General features: G+C 36.5%; 1 pseudogene; it reads right to left on the bottom strand.

The window, feature by feature from the left end:
• Positions 1–20938: 20938 nt before the first annotated feature.
• Positions 20939–23318, bottom strand: LOC143539238 (L-type lectin-domain containing receptor kinase IX.1 pseudogene; annotated as a pseudogene).
• Between the last annotated feature and the right edge of the window lie 2578 nt (positions 23319–25896).

The following is a 25896-nucleotide window of genomic DNA, read 5'->3' as shown; positions in this document are numbered from 1 at the left end:
TTTCAATGGAGGTTTAGGTTTAACGTAAGTTGCTTTCGGCTACAGACAAAGCTTCTGGTCTGGTTTGAACTAATATAGAAGAAGAGAGAGGCGTTATGTTTTTCTTATATAATATTTTGTTTTTTCTTATTTAATTTTGGGAAATAAATGTGTGCTGTTTTTATATTATTTATTCACATAACTTAATTGATTATACTTTTGATTTTTTTGAGTCGTGATGTCTGTTCTGACCGGACTATATTGTTTTAATATGTTGGCTTCAGTTCAGAGTTTGGCTTGAGTTTTCCTCAGGAAACCATATTGCCGACTGCCATTTGATAATGGTTGTGTTACCACAAATGCAAAACTCTCTGGCGTAACACACTGTGGAACGAAAACCCGAGTAGACTCAGGTTTCGAAATGATAACATTTGCACAAGGTCTAACTCAAATAATTTGTTGCCAATATCCACCCAAAAGTGACACAAATGAGATTCAAACTAGAGTCTCCATTGGAGAACCCAAACTTCCTACTACTATGTGGGGGATATTATACTTATGGATTTAATTTATATTTATATTTATGTAGCTATTAACAAAATAATTAAGTATTAAACTAATTTATTTTAATAACCTTATATGCATAACCCGAGGTTTTTATCTCACTTGTGTTACACTAAGAGTTATATTCCTTTGGCGACACAACGACTGTCAAGTGACAGCCGGCGGTATGAGTTTCCGAGGGAACGCTTAAGCCAAACTCTGAAGTTAACGCGGGCTCTATTAAGACAACATAGCTTGGTCAGAGGACATCCGGCGGTATGAGTTTCCGAGTGAACGCCTAAGGCAAACTCTGAAGCTAACGTGGACCCTATTAAGACAACATAGCTTGGTCAGAGTGGAGAAACAAAGCTCTTCAAATTGAAGAGTGCGGTGGCATAAAAAAAAGTCGCAATTCTAAAAAGGAAAAAAAGTGATTATTTATCTGTTCCAGTTAAATAGTTTTATGTTAAACTTCTAAAAACACTTCTAGTTCTTTAATTTTAAAACAACACCGATTTTCTTTAATAAAAGCTAAGACCAAACGTAGTCGAGCTTTATGGCCGACGTTTTGGGTTATAACGCCGGGGGCAACCCCCCCCCCCCCCACGGCGTTTTGGGTTAATTTTTTCGGTTCAGCATCTTACATATAACGCATAAAAAAAATTCAAACTCTTTCTCCCAACGGTCATATGACCGTTCAAAAAATAAAACTTATTTTCTATATATTAACCAACTTCATCTCCAATCAAAATTCATTAAATTTATAAATTTTTCTTTCTAATCTATATTTTCTTCACACCAACTTCTCTATAAATGGATTCTCCCCATTCTATATATAATCAGTTTTCGGGCCCGACCGACAAGCCGAAGACGAGGTGGAGGAAGAGGCGGTTACAAGTGCGATTGTGCTCGCGACAACTTATATGAGTTCTGTTAGCTCTCCTCCACCCCACGTTTCAAAAAGAGCATATATCGAACGAGATCGTACCGAAGCCAACAACCGGTTGATGGCGGATTACTTCGGTGACTCGCCAAGATACATGAACCCGAAGACTTTTAGGCGTCACTTTCGGATGTCTAAAAATTTATTTATGCGCATCACCAATGATTTGGAGCGTGAGCTTGATTACTTTAAGAAAAAGTCGGACGGTCGAGGGACGCTAGGATTCACGGCTATTCAGAAGGTTACGTCAGCCGTACGCGTGCTCGCCTACGTAATCACGGCCGACATCAACGACGAGCATTTAAAGATGACCGATAAAACAACTCAGGGCACCTTGGAGTATTTTTGTTACAGTACGTTTCATTTTTTTTAAATAATTCTATCATTTGTTTACTTTAATAAGTTATTTTATAAAAGTTGTGTAAAATATAGGAATATTGAAACTATATGGACCACATTATCTGAGAGAGCTCAACTGGAACGATCTTCAACGTCTTTACGAGGCACATACAAGGGTGCATGGTTTACCCAACATGATAAGGAGTGTAGATTGCATGCATTGGGAATGGGCTAATTGTCCAATTGCATGGCGAGGTCAATACACACGAGGTGACCAAAAGGGACCAACGATAAGCCTTCAAGCGATTGCTTCATACGGCCTTTGGATTTGGTCGGCATTCTTTGGTGTTCCCGGTTCCAACAATGGTATAACCGTCTTAGAACAGTCGCTTGTGATGGAGAGTTACATATCTGGGACCGTTCCCGTCACTTTGTTTTGGGCTAACGATAAATGCTACCATCATGGGTACTATCTGGGTGATGAAATATATCCAGAGTATGCGATAATCGTGAAAACATTCAGAGACCCGTTGGTTGAAAAAAAAACAGTATTTTAAGAAAGTGCAAGAGTCTGCGAGAAAGGATATCGAGAGGTGTTTTGGTGTTCTTCAACAACGATCTCATTTTGTTAAAAATATTTGTCATCTATGGTCTTTAGAAAGAATGAAATGTGCTATGTATGCGTGTATCATAATGCATAACATGATCATCGAGGACGAGGAAAGAGCAATATGTCCAACCTTCATACCGGACTCAGATCCACCACGAACTCCAGCAAGTATGGAGCAAAGACTCGAAAACTCGGATTTCGTACGGTTAAGAGAGATACATAACGCACTAAAGGGGAATTTGGTCCAACATCTTTGGATGAATCGACGTTTGCCTGGTGAAAACGAGAATCAAAACGAGGGCAACAATGAAAACAATGATGAAGACGACGAGGGCGAAGACGATGAATACGACGAGGGCGAAGACGACGACGAGTAGTTTTTTTTTATTTTAGTGTAATATTTATTTAATAAAATATTGTTGTTATTTGATTATTATTAATAAAAAATTAATAAAAAAAACAAAAAAATGTAAAAGTGACTGAGCGTCACGTGGCGCATAACGCCCAGAGGTAGGGCTTTATGACTACTGTCACACCCCGACCAAAGGCGGCGGAACATGCCGGGGTGCAACGTGATTGGACAAATACACAAGACACTATTTAAAGTGACAATATTTATTCAACTCATTTTAGTTCAACAAATCAATAAACAACACATCTCATTCACACAACCAAGTTAAATACAAGTAGCAAATATATTGTTCGTTTTACTAATATCCTAATAGTCTTGGTAACGTTTTCGTCAACAATAGTCAAACCTGTAACATTTCATAAAATAAAGTTTGTCAACACAAAAGTTGGTGAGTAATTCATAAGTTTGAGCAACAATAGTATATAGTATGAAAAGCCACAAAACTAGTATACAAAACAATAAATAAGAGCTATAAACCTGGATAAAATAGTTATCGCTAAACAAGTTAGAGACACCTAGCTATTGGCAATTAGTCTAGGATTTTATTGACGATTGCTAATAAGCTTACGTTAGCACCACCTAAATACAAGGGGTTGCCAAGTAGTCTAGGATTTTATAGTTATCGTTAATTGCATTACGTTAACGACACATTGCCATTGCCAAATGGTATAGGATTTATAGTTCCACCATCCAAAAGCTGTAAACACATAGGCAAATATGCATAGAACACCAAATCGAGCAATTATTCAAGTCAAGTATACAATCACGTTTGTGGGTTTAAGACTCAAGTAAATAAAGCATTTAGTTTGATAAGTATGAAATGTCACCCCCAAAACGAAAGATGGAAAAAGGGGTATGAAAGTACTCACCTTGAAATAATAAAGTTAACGAGAAATTTAAGGATGCGGTTAAGCGAGCTGACTGGTCAGAAAATAAATAAACCTGAAACTTTGAGGGAATAATATACAATTAAAAACGAGAACGTAGCCGCTGAAATCAGGTCTAACGGATGTCTAGAACTTGAGTTATGAAATAAACAATATTTAAGCGAGCTGGTACTGTTCAGAATCCGATCTGCGAGTCTGGAGTCGGGCTCTGACCACAACACTCAAAATATTATGACGAACAGAAAAGTCTTCTGGTCCGAAAGCTAGTTCTAACCAGAAGATAGAGTATTCGAATTATTCCAAAATTGACTAAAATGCCCCTTAAAGATGGTGTCGGGTTTAAATAAGTTAGAGTTTGTTATTTGTATATTTACGATATATACATACATATATATATATATATAGATATATATACACATATATACATATATAAACACGAAAACCTTGAAACGAGATCGACATAAAAGTGTCGGTTTTTTTTATAAGTTTATTAGAAACTATTTTTAATATTTATTATGATTTTTAGTTAATTAAAACGTATTTATTAAACATTGTATAAATATATATTTATACATATATACACATATATATGTATAGATAAAATTAGTTTAACGAGTCGAGCCTAGAAAACAGGTTATAATGATGTTCGGTTTTAATATGAAAAAGTTTATTTATATTTAATATTAACTTTTATAAGTTTTATAACCTTTAAAATACTTAAAAATAGATTAACAAAAAAAATAACGAAAATTTGAGTTGAGCCGGACTCGAAAACGCGACCTGAGCCGTGCAACCCAAGTGCACTGACCAACTGAGCCAGTGGCTAATTCAGTAAAGAAATGGAAACTAAACTTTAAATACATTAACCCAAAAACCCCAAATTGATTAAGAACCCTAGAAAATCAAATCGATCAATCCGTTTATAGTTAATCAAAACGAGTTTAGGGGTTTTGATCCTCATGTAAACGTGATCAAAACCATGTATTTAATTACCTAAAACGATGATGGATTGATGGTGAACAAGGTGAAGAACGTCGCGGCTGGAAGTGGGTTCAAATCGATATCAAACGATCTTGTTTGCATAGATTGGTTATAGGGTTTTTGATCGTTGGCTTGAGAGGATGTTGTGGTATCAATTAATTGAGTTATGATTGAGAATAATTAGTCAAACGGCTCGTTTGTATGTTTCCGACGAGTCCGTGATGTCGATCCGCGAATCCCGGCTGTGTAACGTGTTAAATCACGTGAAAACTGACCTAAACTAGCGGACAAACGTAATGGAATCGTTGTTTGGAGTTTATTACATGTGATAAGGGGTTGCCGGAGGTGTGGTGTTCGCCGGAGATGGTGGCCGGAGGTTCGCCGGAAACGACGGCCGGCAGGGGTGTCGGGTTAGAGAGAAGAGATGGATGTTGTATGTTTATGTTAGGGTTAGGTTTTGTGTTGGTGGTATATGTAATGCATATTTTCAAAACAAGCCCTCCAAGTTTCAATCGTTGTTTAACACGAGTTTAAAGGTTTCCAAAGTTTATAACGAGTTTACGAAAATTCGTTTGAACCTCTTATGTTTTTCTTAACAACACTAAATTATGACAAACATCAGTTTATTTAAGATCGAGGTCTTTAATAATATTATACAATAATTAAATAAAGTTCTAAAAAAAGTTGAGTCGGGTTTGCATGATAAAAGTTTTCGACACGAGTACAAATCGAGATTCGAATTTTGACGAATGTCACAACTACACCATGTTTTTGTAAAAAAACATAATTCTGACGGGCGCCATGTGACACATAATGCCCATGGATGAAGCTTTATGACTACACATGATCTAAAAGTATGTAAAATAACAAAAAAATAGTTGTTTAAATTATTTTTTTAGGTGGCATTTTTTCTTTCAAGAAACTTATTAAAACACTTCTAATTCTTTAATGGGGTGAGTAGTAATAACATTAATACAAAAAAAAAAATAGTTTCTGTATTTTTGGTAAATTAAGTTACTTTTAAAAACTTGCCTTTGAATAAAAGTGGGTTATTATATTGTGTTAGGCTATGTGTAGTGGATGGACTATAAATTGGGGCGTTTTGCGTCATGCGACACCCAGTCAGCAAATGATGGTTTTTTTTTGGTGTAATGGTGTAGAGGCTACAAATAGTAATATATATATATATATATATACAAATACATACATACATATATATCTATATATATCTCTCTTACACACACATATATAATAATAATAATAATATACACAAACAAAACACACAGACATGTTGGGCGAGAAGAACTCATCGCCCGCGCCCCATTTCGCCTGAATATCACCCAGGGGTGGTGTTCGCGCCCCTTCTCGCCCAAACCCAAACCCCACTACACATGATCTTGTATGAGATAGTTTCTAATATAAATAAAATGAAATAAATAAGTTTATATGCAATTTACCTAACAAAATTTTCCCGTTAAACTACAAGTTGGATATTAGGTCATTGATGATCACGATTGGATTATGTGTAGTCAAAACTAGACACATCTGGACATTTTGCTTCATGTAACATCTAGTAAGTTTTTAAACATTTTGTAAGAAATAGGTATATGAAAAAAATGCCCCCAAAAGTCAAACGTATAGTTCTCCTCCCCCTCTCTCTACCTCTCTCTCACAAGACCCTCAAAACTCGTGCCACAACAATGTTATTTGCAAAATTCCGGTACTAAAAAGTCACCCCCAAAACGCTGAGGGGAAAGGGGGGGTGTTCCCCCGACGTTTTGGCTTCAAAACGCCACCATAACTCTGTGACTACGGACTGTCTGAGAGAGTTCTTGTGCATTAAATCATTATTTTATAGGAAATCTTCTCATACTCTATATTTGGGCTGTTGTAAATTGATTATTATTACGGCTTTGTTATAATGATTTTTGAGTATTTTTCTTTTTAGTGACAGTAGACTCCTCGACCTATAATATCATGTAAAACATATAATTTGCACTTGGTGGCCGGTGGATGACCTTTAAACATATTAAAGGCACAAAAGACTGAGAACTGGATTTATTAATGATATATTAATTTATTAAATTTAGGGATAATATTATTCAATAGTCACCCAAGTGGGTTTTCCCACAAGGGTTGGTCGATCTTCCTGGCTTTATAGCCTAGTGGTATTTTGATGGTGGGATAAGGTTTAGGGACTAAAAGGTCCTGGGTTCGAATCCCACAAGGGGGTTTTCCCAAAATTTGTTGGGTTTTCTTCTGAATTGATGGTTATGCATTATTGCCTAGTGGAGATGGATATGATCGCGTGGTTCTGCTGGTGACACGATGATACTCCAGTGGTCCGTGAGTGATCATAATTTGCCGTTAAAAAAAAAAAATAGTCACCCAAGTATTTTACCAGATGTTATCATGTTACCCACACAAGTATTTGTTTCGTATAATTCTAACAGTTTATGGTAAAATCATTAATACGATATGAAAAATATAACCTTAAGTTTAAAAAAGTTATTAACATTTATCTTTGATGAAAGGCTGGCATATTTAAAATTTTGTTTTGAAAAATAACTAAAAATATTGGTGTTATTGTGAAACATTTTATTATTAAAACTAATATAAAATACACAAGAAATAACCTAAAAGAAGGTAAACATCTAGTTCCCGACTTTTTTATATGCAAATACTTTTTCCTAAACAGATTTTGATTTGAACGTTAAAGAATCTCATGTGTAAACTAAAACTTTCGAAACCATGTCAAGGTCGACTTCTCGACCATTGCAGTACCTCCCTGATGCGTGAAACTGAATGAAATCCGTAAACCCTTACCCTTATCGGGTTCAAACCCGGGATTAAAACCCTAATCCATCCCTTCACCTAGATTTCCTCGAAACCAACCCTAGTAAAATCGAACATGCGTCTCCACTTAAAGAGGACATGCCTCTTACCGCTAGACTAAATTCTTAACGCAATTTTTATTTTTTGTTGCTAGTAATTATTTGTGCATGACTTTCTTAACGAACAAATTAAAGAAGCGCGTCCAGATGACTGGAACCCATCAAATGCCGCGTAAACATAATTTCATTAATTTGGTTGGTCGTTACCAATTTAAAATATTGAATATTTCTTCAGCAAAAGGTATTAAATTATTATTTTATTTTGTCCATTTAAAAGTACTTAACGTCTGAGTCACTCACTAATCACCATCCTAAGCAAATGCTAAATATATAGAAGCTTGCATATTATATACTAAATAAAAAAATGGTGACACAAACGATTGTAACTTAATAAAAAGATAGTGTATTTATTGAAAAGAGCGTCACTATTATAAAATTTGTCACGTTGTATGTTACAAGCCCATATGCCTTTCAGTTACATTAAACTACCGTCACCGTGACAATTGACAACTCACATCCCCACTCACCGTCACTTTAGTAAGATAGTATAAATGTTTTAAAAAAAAGTTATTTTTCTTTCTTTCTTTCTTAAGCCTAGTTTTTCCTTTTACAAGATAAAACAAATTACCTCAATTCAAAGAATTTGACAACTTGGTTTTGTTATAATTGTTTCTTAACGCAACATCATAACTCATTAACTACATTGAAATCTCAAATCCATGTCTGCTACCGTTAGGGCTTTGTGTGGGTTATTTAATACGTATTTTTTTAAAGAGAAGGAAATAATTGTATATTATTTACTGATTAGTACTGTAATTTATATAAAAAAAAAGTAGATGGAATGAATATACTTTATTAGAGTTGTTGAGAATCGAAATGATATTAAGTTTAAGTGGTTAGACACCTAAAAATTTTCTTTAAAAAATAAGAGGTCTTTAGTTAGTCTTAATTGTGACAGGATAAGGGTTTCAGCCTTTCAGGTTAAGCTATATATGAATGAAGAAACACCAGTCGAACCCCGACAGATTACGAGTAACCTGAGGGTTAGATAGACGTTTCCCACGAGGGGTTAATTCCGGCAAGATGGTTCTTCCGATAACCTGCAAAACAGACACCGTGAGCTCGTCACTAAGAAAGGGGGGGGGGGGGTTCCTCCTTGTGACCACCCTCCGGCGTGAGAATCAGTCTATATTACTCTTTGAATATAAAAGTATATTATTAATACTAGAGCAGTTATCAGGTAAATTATACAAGATATTAGATGATGAAATGATATTACCATTTGATGTCTTTTATAGCCGAAGGTGGGTTTTCAAGAAGGTTTAGCCGGCCTACTACTCTGCCAACTGTGGCCTACGCACGTGCTCTGCTGGTAATTGGTGGATAGGCAGCGGCTGACAGTGACCAGGCGTGCTGTTCACTTTTCCTTTTCCACCAACTACAGGCTAGGCACGTGGTGTGGCAGGAGTTGGTGAGCAGGCGGCGGCTATTGGTCACAGTGCTGTGGCGTATTGTCTGCCATGCTGCTGTCAGTGAGCTGTCGTATCGTTGGTCAGATCTTTTGTCCATACCTCGTCAGGTATCACACAAAAGATCCTCCATTATTATACGGACTGGCTCATTTAGGCGGGAGTTTTCCCCCTCCCGCCTTTATGCGGGAATGTTCCCGGCTTTGCTCATTCCTTCTTCAGGTGACTACTGAATTATTATGAGTCTGAGCCTTATGCGTGTAGCCATGCTGCGCGGGTGGTCAGTCCCTAATGGCGGGTATCCGCACCTGCGGGAACAGGCGGATACTTGGAAACCATAGGGAGGCATTTCCTGCGGGACCAGCTTGCGTACCGCATGTGAGGTCGTCACAACTATGAGCGTGGTGGGTCCTGCAGGTTTGGTAGGTCGCGGCGCAGACGTCCCTATGGTGAAGTCTGCGGGTTCAACTGCGCAGACGTCCGTTTAAGGAGTCTTGCGTGTTCAACTGCGCAGACGTCTCCTTTTAAGGAAGTCTTGCGGGTCCTAACCACCTCTGCTGGGACCTACCTCTTCAACGGGCTTCCTTTTAAGGATGGTCTCCGATACTCAGGGAGTGAAGATGATCGAATAGGAGAGGCCAATCAACGATTTAAATGACCGTTTAAAAAAGTTAATCAACATTATAAAGGGTCAAATCATTATACAAAGGGGAACAAAAATGATAATGATAAGTAAAAATTGTAGCACACAAAAAAACCCCTAAACAAAGTAAGAAAAAATTAATAAAAAATCATAACTCAAAATTTAATAAAAAACAAAAAAAAGTAAAAACACAAAAATGTTTTCTCCATCTTTCTCGTTCTAAAATAAAAGACACAATGGTGAGTGAAAAATATCATTGTGTCTTTTTGTTTATTATTGCATTTTTGTGTTTATTTCCGTCATTGATTGTGTTTTTTTTTCCTTGACATTGTGCTATATTTTGTTCGACATTGTATTATATTTTACGATCTATTGTGTCTTTCATAGTTATAATTGTGTCTTTGATCTCGGCATTGTGTCCTTTTTTTTATGTTATCACAAATCTTTCTCCCACTTCTCATTTTTGTCTTTATTTGTATTTTAATTTTACCTATTATAAAATAATACCTTTTTTTAGTTTATATTTCTCTATTTAGCTAAATAAGTGTATTTATCCAAAAGTTAATCTATTACTTAAAATAACGTTTTCTATGACATGCTTGAAAAAAATATGTATTATTTTATATGTTACATACTTAATAATTAAATATGTAACAAAGTATAAAAGACAAGAATCTCCATATAATTTACTTTTTTGATAATATAAAATAGGCTAAGGAATAGAGTTGTTGAATATAGAATTTGTGTTGGTGATTGCCGGCACCATCCGAATCTTTTAACAAGAAAATTAAAACCAAAACCAAAATCGAATAAACTAGATTCATTCTGTCCACTTGTTCACATACCACTTCAAAGAGACTTAATATCGGGGCAATGTTTAATAACCTTGTATAAATATATAATTATGTCTCTAAACATTTTTATTTATTATCTTCTAAATTTTAAAAAATATCTGTCTAAGCATTTAATTAAATACAATATTTTGACGGTGGTTTTCAACTCACCTATGAGGCGCGCTCTAATATGGTGGTAACCGCTTCCCAGATCGATTTTGGAAAATACCACTACACCATGCAACTAATCAAGCAAATATACAAAATGATCTAGGAATAAAGAATCAATACTTAGCTGTGATCTTGTTGACTGTACGACTACCAATACACCTTTGGTATGTGCCCCCATGTTTTAGAACAAGTAATGCGGGTACGATACTTGGGTTCATGCTTTCACGTATAAGACCTTTTTGTAACAACTCTGTTACCTAGCTATGCAACCATTTTGTTAGAAATGCTAGCTCTTGATACAAAGAACAAATTGTATGATCATTAGAGGTAAACCTGCAGGAATATCATCAGGAAATACATCATGAAATTCACATATAAAGGTTTGTCCTTGATTTGGGATATTGGTTACGACAAGGACAAACATGAATGGTGTTTCATGTATAAAGGCTTGTCCTTGACCTGGAATATTGGTTACGAAGACTTTCGTGCCATGACACATGACATGCATCCATCGAGGGTAACCTCACACAAGACTTCATCAGTGTACCTTTTGTCAATAGAAGAATGTATTAAGCATCGTAGATAATCTTTTAACAATGTTACCTTTATTCAGCCACGTTGGTTGATATGGTTTTGAAGGGTTTTCCAGTGGTAAACCTAGTTTCTTGACCATGCTAGTTGCCACCATGTTCTCACAATTACCAATCAATAATGACAGTGTAAACTTTCCATTTCATGATGCATTTGGTACGGAAAATATTGTTATGTAGCCAAAGTTGTCATAAGATGTTCTTCTAAGGAGTTGCCGGAGTATCAACATTTCCCCACGATTCAACTACACGACTATGTGAAAATATTGTTATTATCATAGGTTATATTTTCATAAAAGACTAAAACCTATGTGAAATGGATTAAAGCCAATACCAAAGTGGAAGATAACTTCCCTACTTTACAAAATACGAAACACAAACTTACTATTTTAATATATATTCTTACATTTCAAGTAATGGTTCAAATGTAACGGTTGGTAAAGTTAAAAATAAGGTTTACATGAGTGGAAGTTATTGTGGGTAGAAATTTCAAGAATCTCGACAGACAGAGTTCTGAGGACAATTCTCGCAATTCATCAGGATCACAGACAGACATGATCTTCAGTAAGTATCGTTATTAACTATCATTATCCTTTCACCTTTGACTTGGTCTTGCATGCAACGATCAACAATTAATGCTCGGTTGAAAACATGGTCAAACATTGAAGATTAGAGACGTTGGAGGCTGTTACTGTTAAACTTTCACAAGTGGATCAACAATCACAACCAAAGAGAAACAAGAGGTTTTGCTCAACAAGCGACTCTTTGTTTTATTAACTCGACAAATGAAAAACACAAAACAAAAACCACACTCAAATAAACCATGTACGTGGGGTATATATATACCCATACAATTTGACTCCTAATCAAACTAGGACTTTGGCTACTGCCTTATCACAAAACCAAAAAGATAGGACAAAACTAATTAACTTAAACATAAACAAATAGATAAGATAATGATAACAATTAATTTAATCGTTATCCCGATCTCCTCCAAGCCACCCCATGAGATCAAAAACCGAACCGCCCTTGAACGTCAAGTAAATATTGTTTACGTTTAACACTCCCTCTCAATATTTGCTTCGTCAAGACTCCCTCTCAATCTTGACTTATTCCACCAAGGTCTCTAATCCCCAAAAGTAATTGAACTTCTTCAATCTTAATTTTCGGACGACTTACTTTACTTGTGTTCACCCAATTAATTTCACGGTTACATAAACCTTTATTCTTCCGTTTCTTGGGTTTGATATGCACCTCCAACCAACTATCTCTAATTATTTGACTACCATCAATAATACTCAACTCATCATTAGCACACAATAGCCAAGCACTTGCAAACCCACTCAAGTAATTATCTTTCACATACGTCATGAGTGTATGCATGAACTGCATGCAACTTCCAACAACTATCATCTCATCAGCCCTTTTAAAATTAGAATTAGGAATTCTCACCTTAATCCCTGACATTAATTCTTTCCAAAGCTCACGCCAAACATGACCTGATTTCCAATACCTAAGTTCCCTACAACCATATTCATCATCCACATTTGAATCATGTGGCATCCAAGACCAGAAAGTTAAACCCTTAATATCCAAATTTTTAGAATTTCCAAATCCATGGGATCGTTGCTCTATATTCAACGTCATGGTGGTTTCAATATCCACAACCGAAACATCAGCTACGACACCGATATTCATCGTCGGACCACCGCTAACGACCGGTGCATCTTCTTCGGTCACCGTATCATCACTATCAACTACCGGATCGTCCGCGACACCGCTATTCAACACATCGTTAATGACTGTTGCATTACTTTCGGCCACCATTACATCGTTAACAATCGATGCCTCATCCCTTGGCGCCGTACCGTCGCCGATAACTATCGTATCTCCTTCCACAGCCGTTGTATCAACAACGGTTTCAACGATAGCCGTAAACGCAACGATATCAACTTCTTGGGCGACATACGCCTCAACATCCCAACCTTCTTCTTCTTTGACTTTAGCAACGTTGCCTTCATCCTTCCGAACGGATGGGCAGTCCCGAGCCATATGACCCCTACGTCCACAATTATAGCACCTATATGGAAACCAATTCGATCGGTACCTTGATTCCTTTTCACGGTTCTCTTCGTCCGATGAATCTTCTTCAGAGTTGTCATCCCGACCCTTTCTGTTCCATTCTTTCTTCTTGCTTGACTCACTGTGAGTACTTGATTGTTTCTGATTCTTATGGAACACTTGCTTCTTGAAGCGATCATTATTGTAACCCTTTTGATTAGAGCTTCTGTTGAACCCCACCTTACTTTTACCTCGCTTGGCATACAGTGCCGAGTCTTCTTTCTTAATGTGGTCTGCACTTGAGACTTCTGCAAGTTGTTTAGCCAAACCCTCTTGGGCCGATAACAGGTTTTCAAACTCAAACAAGGGTGGGTTGTGTGGGCCACCCTTGTATGGCTGCAACATAACTTCTATATTCGGGCCTAAGACCATGAACGATTATCCTTTTCATTCGCGCCTCACCGATTCTTGCTTCTTGGTCGAGTTCACCAATTTCCCGGCACAACGTTTTCACTTTATGAAAATATTGAGATATCGTGAGTTCTTTTTGACTTACAGAAAGTAACTCGTTCTCAAGTAGTTGCAACTTGGCATCGTTCTTTTTCGAGAACAAAGCGGCCAGCGCGTCCCATGCTTGTTTTGGTGTTGCGATATCTCGGATGTGCTCCAACAATTCATCCTCCACCGTTGTCTTTAGGATGAACATAGCCCGTCCGACTTTAACTCTCCACTTGTGAATCGCCCCGTTAGTATCAATCCTAGGCTTCACCGTGCTTGCACCGTTGACAACCTCCCATAGGTCCGAACCCTGTAGAAACGAACTCATACAAGTAGACCACATGTTGTAATTCGAGTTGTTCAACTTTTTCACCGCACCAAGACCTTGGAATTCTGCCATGACTAACGAATTTGTTTCTTTCTTCTCTTCACCAGTTTGTTCTTCGATCTACAACCGATTAATCGCTGGAAGCAATCAACCGAGTAATACTCCAAGGGATGGACCACGATCGATGAACACGTACGACGAACGTTTTGGTGAACCGGCTTTGATACCACTTGTTAAACTTTCACAAGTAGATCAACAATCACAACCAAAGAGAAACAGGAGGTTTTGCTCAACAAGCGACTCTTTGTTTTATTAACTCGACAAACGAAAAACACAAAACAAAAACCACACTCAAATAAACCATGTACGTGGGGTATATATATACCCATACAATTTGACTCCTAATCAAACTAGGACTTTGGCTACTGCCTTATCACAAAACCAAAAAGATAGGACAAAACTAATTAACTTAAACATAAACAAATAGATAAGATAATGATAACAATTAATTTAATCGTTATCCCGATCTCCTCCAAGCCACCCCATGAGATCAAAAACCGAACCGCCCTTAAACGTCAAGTAAATATTGTTTACGTTTAACAGTTACAACATGATTAAAACAAAGATATGCAATCCGTAACCGCTTCAGGATCCTCACCAGGGCAATTAATGCTCATTATTGCTAGTTATTATTAGTTATCCTTCTTGTAACTATATATAGAAGCTGTTTAGATAGCATAAGACACAATACAGAAACCATACTACACACTCTTGTACTCATAGTAACGATCAAGCACTTCCAACACTTGTAATCATCATTTTTTATTAATATAATTGAGGCAACGAGATAGTTTTCCCCTCCTGAGGTTTTTTTGCCTGAGATCCATTAAGTATCAATGGTTTTTCCTCGCTAAATCGTTGTGTCACGTGAAACATTTACTTACTATTTCGATTACATATCCAAACATCCTACCTCACATACAAAGTTTGGTTACTTGATTATCCTTGTGTAGTTGTTCACCAAAACAGAAATAGGGGTGTTCCGAATTTGATTTGAATTCGAAACATTCGAAATTCGATTCGAATTCGAGTATAGTAATCGAATTCAAATATATATATATATATATATATATATATATATATATATATATACATGTCCATTACAAAATATTTAAACCCAATAGCATATATTATTATTTCTTATCTAATACTATTTGTATTTTAATTTTGAACTTATTATCACATGGTATTGTAACTACTTTAAACTAATGTTTTTGTGTTTTACAATTATGATTTTGGTTTTTGAAATTGTTAACATAGGTGAACTTGAATCAAATCAAATTTATTCGAATTCGGTTCGTATTCGATTGGAATTCAAGTTTCAAATACGAATTGAATTTCAAATATAGCATATAATTTGAATACAAACACAAATAGAATAATTCAACTTTTATTCGAATACAAATACAAGCAAAAAAATAAATTATTCGAATTATTCGATTCAATTAACTTGAAAATTTGTTATTCGATTCGATTAATACCCCTAAGTGGAAATGACCCAAGATTGGAATCGCATAAGTTACAACGTTCAAAAGATTGACCATAATTTTCCAGCTCACCTACGGTTGTTTCCAACTTTCCATGGGTGGACTAGTAGGGTTTGGAACCTGCTTAATGCTTTGTTTAGTGACAATAAATACAACTCCTGTCCATGCTTTATGATGTAATATAAAATATAGGGTTATTGATTTTAGTAACTCTAACTATTACATGTTGGCCGCTGCAACTCTCAACTAGCGAGTTAACCACAATCATTCTATAGTTTAAATTTGTTTTCTTGTGTCACTCCTCAAACTAGGTAAAAAGTGTCATTCTATTAAGTTGAGGGGGTAAAACGGAAATTTTATTTCACACCACATCCAACGAGTTGCAGGTTGCCCAAAATTTCCACTTTTTGCCCTTACAACGAAATGAGTTGACTCATTATATAGAATGGCTGAAATCACTATAGGTCGCATCACCACGATGGATCATTGCAGGATTCCCAACAGCCTGTCGCCAACCTGTTGGGCTAGTAACTTTGGAAAATCATTTACTGCTAAATTCTAGACCTTTTAAAGAGATTTCCTGACATTTTATCAAGTAGTTCGATTTTGGAGGAGGGGAGGAGATTCTGGAATTGATAGAGATGAGCCGAAGTAAAGAATTGAAGAATAATAATTCAATTCGGTTTTCATATTTTACATCATTTCTACACTTGAATATGAATTTGTGAACATGCATTGTTTTTACTTTTGATTTTTGAATGTTTGTTTACAATGAGAGGCTAAACTTCTAGTATCATCCATGTTTGAATAATGGTTGATTAACGAATGTTTGGGTTTTTTTGGGCATGAATTGAATCTCTATTGTTAATATTCTGCTTTTATGGTTTTATATGATATGATAGATTTGGTTAAGGTCAGATTGAGTCTAGTGTGATCTTGTTTGCATGAAATGGTTATATGTTAATTTGTTGGCATGATTTGATCAATTAATTAGTGTTCGTGGTCATATATGGTTAAAGCTTGCTATAGGCTTTGTCTACCTGGTCATTTATGCCTTATTATCCCACATCCTGCTTACGTGACCCTGGATCTAGGATTTGGATTGTGTACTTGTTTTGCTTAATTAATCAAACTCTCACGAAAACTCGGTTAGTTGGACGTTCTGGGCAAGATAAGTTATTGATGACGGGGGTAGCCCAAAGTCTGGTAAAATGGCTTTCACACATTAACGCTAAAAAGGTCAGAATGTTAAAAGGTTAGTTTTCCCGCCCAAATAAGGAAAACAAATACGTGAACAGTAAAAACACGTAACAGTAACACGTCAAATCACTGTTCACATCATCCCTCAGGGATATGCTCAGAAAAGTATATTATCATATACCATTAACCATAGGTCCATAACCTCCCGCGCATAAAAGGGTCAACCCTCTACCAAACTGGAGGTTCACTAGTTTACCCACCGGACAAAAGGCTTATATTCCTTTCTATAAAAGGACATAACTCAGCCATAACAAGAACACACCAGATCTGGGAGTTAAGACATACTCTCTGATTTTCTCTTCTTCCTGGAGAAACTTGCACTTTGCATGTTTCTTTCTTACTTCAAGAACATCATAGCTTCGCTAAAAACTTCATCCAAAAACCGGTTCTAACATCTCGGTCTAGGATCCTTAGTGAACAGTAACAAATACAACTATACTAGTGAACCTCTCTCTACGTTTTGCAAACGTAGAAGGACACGACGACTTGCGTTAGGTTAACCGGAACCCTTGAAGCTTGTTACCCTAACCAGTCCATTCACTATCATTGGTCTTATAATTGTTGTAGCAACAGTTATAAACCAAGGTATTTAATTATTTTAAACAAGAATAACCCCTTTTCCGTAAGATTAATACCTTTAGGAGAATCGTGAATTAAAAACTGATCAAGTGATAATTCATTTGGATGTTTAGATTAATTTTTTTCCATACATTTATCCAACTCATTAGCACTCATTAGCATGCATGGTGGTAGACTGGTTAGACAGATCGGAGGCTTCTCTTTATATGTATTCATTAGCATCCATGCCTTTTAAGATCCGAGAGCTTCGTAGGTTACCATTAAGATTCCTTATCTAGGTGATCCCTCTTCCACAATTGTCAACCAGTTCTATTCAAGTTAGATATTTGTTTTCTTTGTTAAAGATTAAGTTTTAGTTTATTGAAAAAGAACAAATTCATTATTGTATAGTTTATCGTCTGATTAAAGGTTAGTATCAATATTAGCTACTACGGGTCCTCGAGTTCGATATCCGGACTTACTATACTTTGCGACTACAAGATTGGCACACTTTCCATTGTGTGAAGCATAATTTGGTAAATCCACTTCTTAAAGCTCTATCTGTTAAACTGTCTTTGGTAAATTAATTAATGTAGTTTTTCACACTTCGCTTTACACAATTACACTCACCATTTTTCTGTAAACACTTTCATACACATCTTTAATTCCTCCCTTGATATTCAAACATCATTTGAAAAGAGATTCAAGATTAAAGATTAAGATAAGATAACATAGCAAAATAGATGAGTTGGTCTACAACTTCCATCTTTCTCATTCTTATTGCTGTCTTTTTAATCACTTCCATTGTATAAGTACGTTTGTGAGGGTATCACTATATCTGTTTATTAATTTGTGAGTCCGATGATCACTACCTCTAGAGATTAGTGAAATGAAAAAAAGTGATTGCTTTCACTGAATACTGAAACAATTGTGTATGGTGCTCACTACCATGGATTAGTGAGACCCTTGGTGTACCGATGATCTCTTTTATTTAGAAGAGGCATTAGTCGAGCATATCTCTACTGAAAACTCATGGAATTAATGCAGAGTGGATTAGTTAAATCCCACTTGGAGATCTACAAATTCGGTTTTGCCTTTCTAACCCTTACGTTCCTTGCATTTCTTGCGCATCTAAAATTTTAATTTATAACAAGTGATAATCCATACAAGAATAGTTTTTAAACAACACAAATTGTTTGAAAATCTATTCAGCAATCCTCTAGTTGTCTACAGGCTTCGCCAGCAGACTCGAAAATGGGCATGGATTTTATCGGTTTTATTTTATGTACCCCTAGCACGTTGATCGATTACTATACGCAATAATATTATTATAAATATATCATTTTTTCTTGTTTTATGTTCCGTAGGTTTCAAGGTGAAAAAATGTTGAAATGATAAACGGTAAACGTTCTAAAAATTAAATGTTAACTCTTATTAGATTTAGCTTAATGTTATTAAGGCTTAACTAGAACTAAATGAAAACTCGCAGATGGAATTTCGTTTAGCTGGGGGACTGCAGTACTATACTATAATTAATCAGCCAACTGGTATGGGAAGGAAAGTGAAAATTTGGACGGTAGACTGCAAGGTATCAAGTTTGAATCCGATCTCAACCGGGTTTTTGGGCGGCGGGTTTTCCCTAGAACAGGAGATGGTGGACCTGGGCTACTCAGCGCTGTCTCTAATCGCGGGTGTATGTTGTTAAAAAAAACCATGCATTATTCATTGATAGTTAAAAAAAACTATAATTAATCAGAGTGTGATAAAAAAAAACCAAAGGGCCAAATTGAGAATTAGTGTTAGCCCACAAAAGATTAAAAGAAAGATGTGGTGCAGCCCATTACACAACACAATCGAGAAAAAGAAAGATGTAGGGTATGATTCTGCATGCATGTTTATTCAACTTATTATGTGAACTTGGAGTGCCGTCTTCGAGAATTTAAATACCTCGGTCGAGCCAGAATAAAAAGGCCCGTAGGCCTTAACAAAAAAAAATTTATTCGCTAATGTACATGGAAAAACTTTTATCGACCGATTTATTATAAGCAGAACCATTCTGAGCATGTAATTATATTAAAAACCAATGCAAATAACCTTATTTTTAACACCAAAAAATATATATATGTAATATATATAAAAAGGTTTGTGCCCCCGAAACTTATGTGCCCCGGCTGATGGTGTGGCTCGTACACACTCCGAGCCTCCCTGGAACTTTGCTAGACATGAATATGCTCTTGTTACTTTTAAAGTTTTACTAGTGAATGATTTAAATGTATTTCATATTTGTGTGTTGAACGATTTGCTATTTTGAGTACCCCTCATAGAAGAGTTATTATTTGATTGAGGCATCCATTGGTTGTTCATCATTCAAGGATGTTAAACAAGGGTACCTCTATGTAGCCTACTAAGTTACTAGCGTAGTTAATAAGCTGATTTATACATTGTGCTACCAAACCCGAACTTAGATGTGAAATTTGTTTCTTGTCTTGTAGTTTTGCGCGTTTTGTGATTCATGTTTCTTAATTAAAATCGTTGAGGTGGGGTCGATTAAAAGGATTCTCATCTTCCGCGTCACCGTCGCCCTAGACGAAGGCATTAGACTCGGTTTCTTCTATCCGTTCCAAATCCCATATCCGTTGTTGAAGATGCTTGATCTCTTCGTCCTTGGGGTCTCATGACCAGTCAGCATCACAACGATCACCACCTCGGTGACTAGCATGATGAGTTTGTGTTCACGACCGACTATGGGTAGCAAGTTCTGATGGTACTTGATACAGAACAACATTAGTGCCGTATATCATACAACATCCTATCTTAGACTCATTGGGTTCACTCTTATTCTACAACTTATAATCAGGTTGTCCATGGGTTTAATTTTGAGCTGGTTTAATTGCTTATCTTATCTTTTGTCCAAGCTTTATATCAATTTACTTGAGAGATTGGTGTTAACACATAAATCCATTATTAATATACTATAATATTAAACTCAACATTAATGTATTCAAAGGGTGTTCCACTTGGCAATTGGGCTTGAGCTGATATTGTAAACAGATAGAAACGAATTCAAAATTCATATCTTCCAACTTTATCCGCACATCCGGCTTGATCCGATTACAGCTATATCTGCACGAATCGTCTTTGCAGCGTAAACTCGTGCTAAATGAATGCCTTTGAATTCATTAGTCTATGATGCTTAATAGCTCCAACAAGTGTGAAAGCCGTTGCTTCTTGCTTTTGAGCCCATGCCGATCCCCCACTATGGGTGATACTTCTAGCCTGGCTCGTAGTTTGGGACGCTAGGGCATGGGTCAGATTTGGGTTCTAGGTCGAGTTTTTTATAAAAAAATGTTCTTTTAGTTTTACAATATAAAACACTCTAGGATATTTAAAGCCTAATACAAAACAAACACTAGTCAACCAAATATCCTTTCAATAATAAAAACATTTTACTATTAACATCATGATTTAAGACATACTCAAAGTCTCGTAATAACCAAGGTTCTGAAAACAGGATCGGTCTAACAGTTCGACCAATGAACCTCTAGAATAATCGGTTTGATTACCTGTCTAGTTTACAAATAATTGGTACTAATAGAACTTATGTTTACTTAACAAATAGCAATTGTTCAACGGACCAGGTCAATGCTAGTGTAAGTGATGGAAGCACCTCCAGAACCAGAACTAAGTTCAGGAACATCTGGTTCTGCGCAATACATCGGCACCGGCATGTTCATCGGAAGATTTGGGACTGCACCCTCAAACTTCAGCACCTGAATTGCTTGCTGATCGATGGCCTTACACTCCGGTCAGGGTGTGCACACCACAACCCAACCATCATCAAGCACTCGGCTTGTTTTGAGTCAAATGCCTTGTTCAGCCTTGGGTCCACACCTGAAACCAGCTCACTTTCCCGAGCAAACCCCAAACCCACTGCACCAACCCCGATCAGAATCTGAGTCAGCACTATCCCTCACCTTCCGCCCAGAAGCAATCTCTAATGCAACCACCCCGAAGCTGTAAACATCTGACTCTTTGCTAGCTTTTCCAGTCGTTATGTACTCGGGAGCCAAGTAACCCAGGGTCCCGGCTAAACCCGTTGTTTGCTGTCCCAACTCATGGTCCATGAGTCGAGCCAACCCGAAGTCTCCAAGCTTCACGTTGAACCCTGAATCAAGCATAATATTGCTTGTTTTAATATCACGGTGCACCACACATTGCTCCCATTCTTCATGCAAATAGAGCAACGCGGAAGCTAAACCCGTGGCAATCTTATACCTCACACTCCACTCAAGAGGAGTCTTGTGACCGAATAAGTGTGAATCAAGGCTGCCATTTGGCATAAACTCATAACAAGCAAGAATTGAGTTTCATCATGGCACCAACCGATGAGACGCACCAAGTTTCGGTGCCTTAGACTGCTAATAAACCTTCACTTCTGTTATGTATTCTTTCTTTCCCTGTTTAGAACCCTGAGAAATTTTCTTAACCGCAACTGCCATGTTTTCACGTGGTAAGTAGCCCTTGTAAACACATCCGAATCCACCTTGGCCTAATTTTCTATCATTAGAGAAATTGTCGGTTGCTGAAACAAGATCATTGTAAGAAAATCTTTTTGGGCCCGCCCCTCGTTCGAGATCATCATTAATCGATGTCAAGACGACCGTTTCAACCGGTTTGTCTTCGAGAACAGGTTCTCTTTGTTTTCTTCTAAATACAACACATGCTGCCATGGTTACAAGAGCTAGAACACAAAGAGGGACTGCTATCCCCAATGCTAGCTTCCATTCTTTTGAGTTATCTTTACCTTTCTCTACTATATTCAAACTTGAACTAAATTCCCAAAATTGAAGAACATGTCTTTCTACGTAAGCACCAGTTGAGGCTGAAAACCCGACGATCACCTGCTCAGGAAGAACTTCCCTGAGGTCAACTTGATATGAGAGACTGGTATTCATATTCCCTCCGGAATCATTTCCAGCACCATAGCTCCACCGCACGTTGAGAATCTGAGTGGTGCCGTTGTATGATACCCATGCATCTGTGGTGTCTCCACTGTGTAAACTAGCATTCCAAGCAGTGTAAGCAGCGGAACGAATGGAGTTCTTGTTGATACCCACATGTTCAACTTCGGGATCCCAGTCTGAGTTCACGAATGAGTCAAATTCGATGACAATCATTTGGTTTTGGGGTGAGTCGATATAACTCGTGTTAAACAAGCCAAGAAAGCCACCGACTGAGTTAGGTGGGATTTGGAAGGTCACCGGGGCAAGAAAGAAAGCGAGGCCATGACCGTATAAGGATTGACCTCGTGTGTCGATGAAGAAGGTGAAGTGAGTGGTGAAATCCGTGAGCTTACCCGACTTTCGGTCCCAAATCGGGATTGTGTCGTAGTATATGGCTTGGCCTACACGAGTAATGTAATTGACTTTATTGAACTCTATGGTTCCATCTGAAGGCATAGCATCTCCTGAATACAAAATGTGTGTTGCGTCGGTATTGAAACGATCGAACTTGAAATCTACGGATTCAGAATAAGGCAACAGGAATAAGAAAGAAGTGATCCAGAAAATCAAAGCCATATGATTACACTGATTTTGTAATTACAAGCTTATTAAGGTGTTAATACTGATTCCTTAATATATACCATCAAGGAAAATTAAAATATTAAAGCTGATTCATATTCTTCCAATGCTTGATCTCCAAGTTTACCTAATGTCTTAATTTATATAAAGGTTGAAGGATTCGTGAAGATTAGTTGAGTATTTACTATCGGTGAACATATAGAGTCAACACAGAAATTGATAATGTCCTTTTCTTCTGAATTTTTAAGTCTGTATTTTCGTTGGGCTTTTCTGGGGACAAATTTCCCAACATCAATACAAATAATCAAAACCCAAAATATACGTCAGTTAAATATGAAATCGTCAATATAACCGGCCCTGTCACGTTTACTTACACATATAGCAACCAGTTCACAAGTAAAAAACCATAATAACCATCTTGTGGAATGTTGTAGCATAAGAGCGGCGACTTTATACAGAAAGGTCTTTTATTAATTGATTTGACAAATATGAGTTGGTGGATGGAGTGATTAAGATGTCGAAACAAATTGATCGAGGTCTAAAGTCACAAATTCTGTATGCGGGTTGGCTTGTTCTGCATGCCTTTACTTTGTTAACTATCATAGCAAAATTAATCAAGCGTTTTAAGCGTATTATAATTTATCTCATTTTTAATAAATGATTCACACAACACAATCTATAACATGTGTGATCTGTTGTCACAGGATGTGCTATGAGTGATAGATGTACACCTGGTAAAGTAAAGATGCTAATTCATGCAAGCCATATGATATGTTGATCTCCGAGGTTCAACTAATATATAAACGACAAACAAAAGGCAGATGACAATTTAAAAATTTTAATTGTTCAAGATCTTAATTCATCTTCAAGATTATTATGTTCTCATTTGAATATGTTATATGTACTTATATGTACGATCATGGACATTGACAAAATCAATTTAATATACGTTAAACAAACCAATGATCGATAATGACATGTTTAAGAGAAACTCAGTTAATTTAAATAAAACCATAAGCTAAATTAATATTAATAGATACACTAGTGCATGATTCTCATGCTTTTAAAATTAAAACGGAATTATAAAAAAAATATGAAATTTAGAGAACTATAGTCCAAGTAAACCAAATAATGGATACAATGAGCGAATTTGGATCCGAAAGTTAGACAAATCAAAAGTCCATATTATTAGATCCTCGTAATTCCACAAATCGAAAGTCATGGTCGTTTTAACTTTGGTCCATTTTTCCATCCCACTTCTTTTGTTTACTTAGTCCAAATGCGCGTCTCTCGGTTATGATAACACTCAAATTTGTGAACTGTCTTTTAATGGACTCATATTAGATTGTCAACTTAGCAGAAAGCCGGTACCTCGCAACCAAAATGACCACAGAAGTCAACTAGAAGTCAACTACAATAACCAAAATGCAATGGAATATTGCCTGCCCATCAATTGGAACTTTTCTTCGAATATGTTACGGGGGACGTTACTTAAATGTCACCTCAATGTTACGTAGATACTGAGGCATTAACTAATCAACTCAAAAAATAAGTGTTATATATAAATGAGAAATGTTATAGAAGAGTTAGTTGACTAATTTTTTTATTATTATTTTACAATCGTTATTTTCTTACTAATTATTTCTTTTAATAAACAATTAAAGCAAAATAAAAAACTATTAAAATAAAAAATAGTTTAGATAAAATTAAAATACTATTAAATTTAGTCATCATCATATACGTTGACGGAAAAATAATCTTTAACCAAACGGTTATGAGCAGCTTTTCGATCTTGTTCGAGCTTTGGTCGTTCATTTAAGCGGTTGTGAGGTTTGATCATGTTCAAGTAAAAGTTAGATCTCCACTTGAACCGCTGAAACTATCAGCTCGTCTCTAAATCTAAGTTGGAAAAATTTTCTAGTGGTGAGTCAATGTTTTTTTAATGAATTTGTGAAGAGTCGGAGAGTTTTGTTTTATATAAAATGTGGAGACATTTGTGTGTTTAAATAGTTACAAGTATGATTTTAGTAATTCAATATAGCCCATATTAACCAATAACAATGAGATCTTGGGAGAAGCCAACACCAATACTTAGGCTAAATGCATCGGAAACGTCTGGAAAATTTGAAGTACTGTGGTGTTCGCCGTTGGGGTGATGTCTGGAGGGCATGTTACCGCCTTTTTTCTAATTATAACAATTATAAAACTGTATGTAGTGGATGTAGTCTATTATTGGGACGTTTTGCGTCATGTGACGTCACGTGATCATATGGGCTTTTAGACAAAAAAAAAAAGAAGGTGTAGTGGATGACTGGATGGAACATTTTCCAATCATTACTTTATTATCGTTATTATTATTATTATTATTATTAAAAATAAAAGATTTAAACCCAACCCACTAATCAATGGTCTTCTTCCCCAACCTCTTCTCTCACCCGGCGCTTTGTAGAAAACGCCCCACCCCCAAAACATCCCAAAGTGCCTCGGGGGCGGCGGACCTGGACATTTTGAGGTTTTTTAGGTTAGCAAAGCGCCCCACTACACCCGGTTTAAGGTAAGTTATCATTATATATTAATGCTCGGTGTTAACATGTCACGAGGAGATTGGTACTTGGTGTTATGTCTGTGTGTCACTCCTTCATTTATTTATCATTGGCCCCTAAAGCAGCAGATCCATACTGCATTGTACATAGGGCTGTAAATGAACCGAACGAGCACGAACAATGTCTTGTTCATGTTCATTTGTTAAGAAAATAATGTATTCACAA

Source organism: Bidens hawaiensis, unplaced genomic scaffold, assembly GCF_021521415.1.
Source record: "Bidens hawaiensis isolate Kalapana, Puna unplaced genomic scaffold, B.hawaiensis_p1.1 tig00011830_1, whole genome shotgun sequence".
Taxonomy (NCBI): Eukaryota; Viridiplantae; Streptophyta; class Magnoliopsida; order Asterales; family Asteraceae; genus Bidens; species Bidens hawaiensis.
The sequence above is the reverse complement of the archived record's forward strand: the minus strand, read 5'-3'. Positions and strand labels throughout refer to the sequence as shown.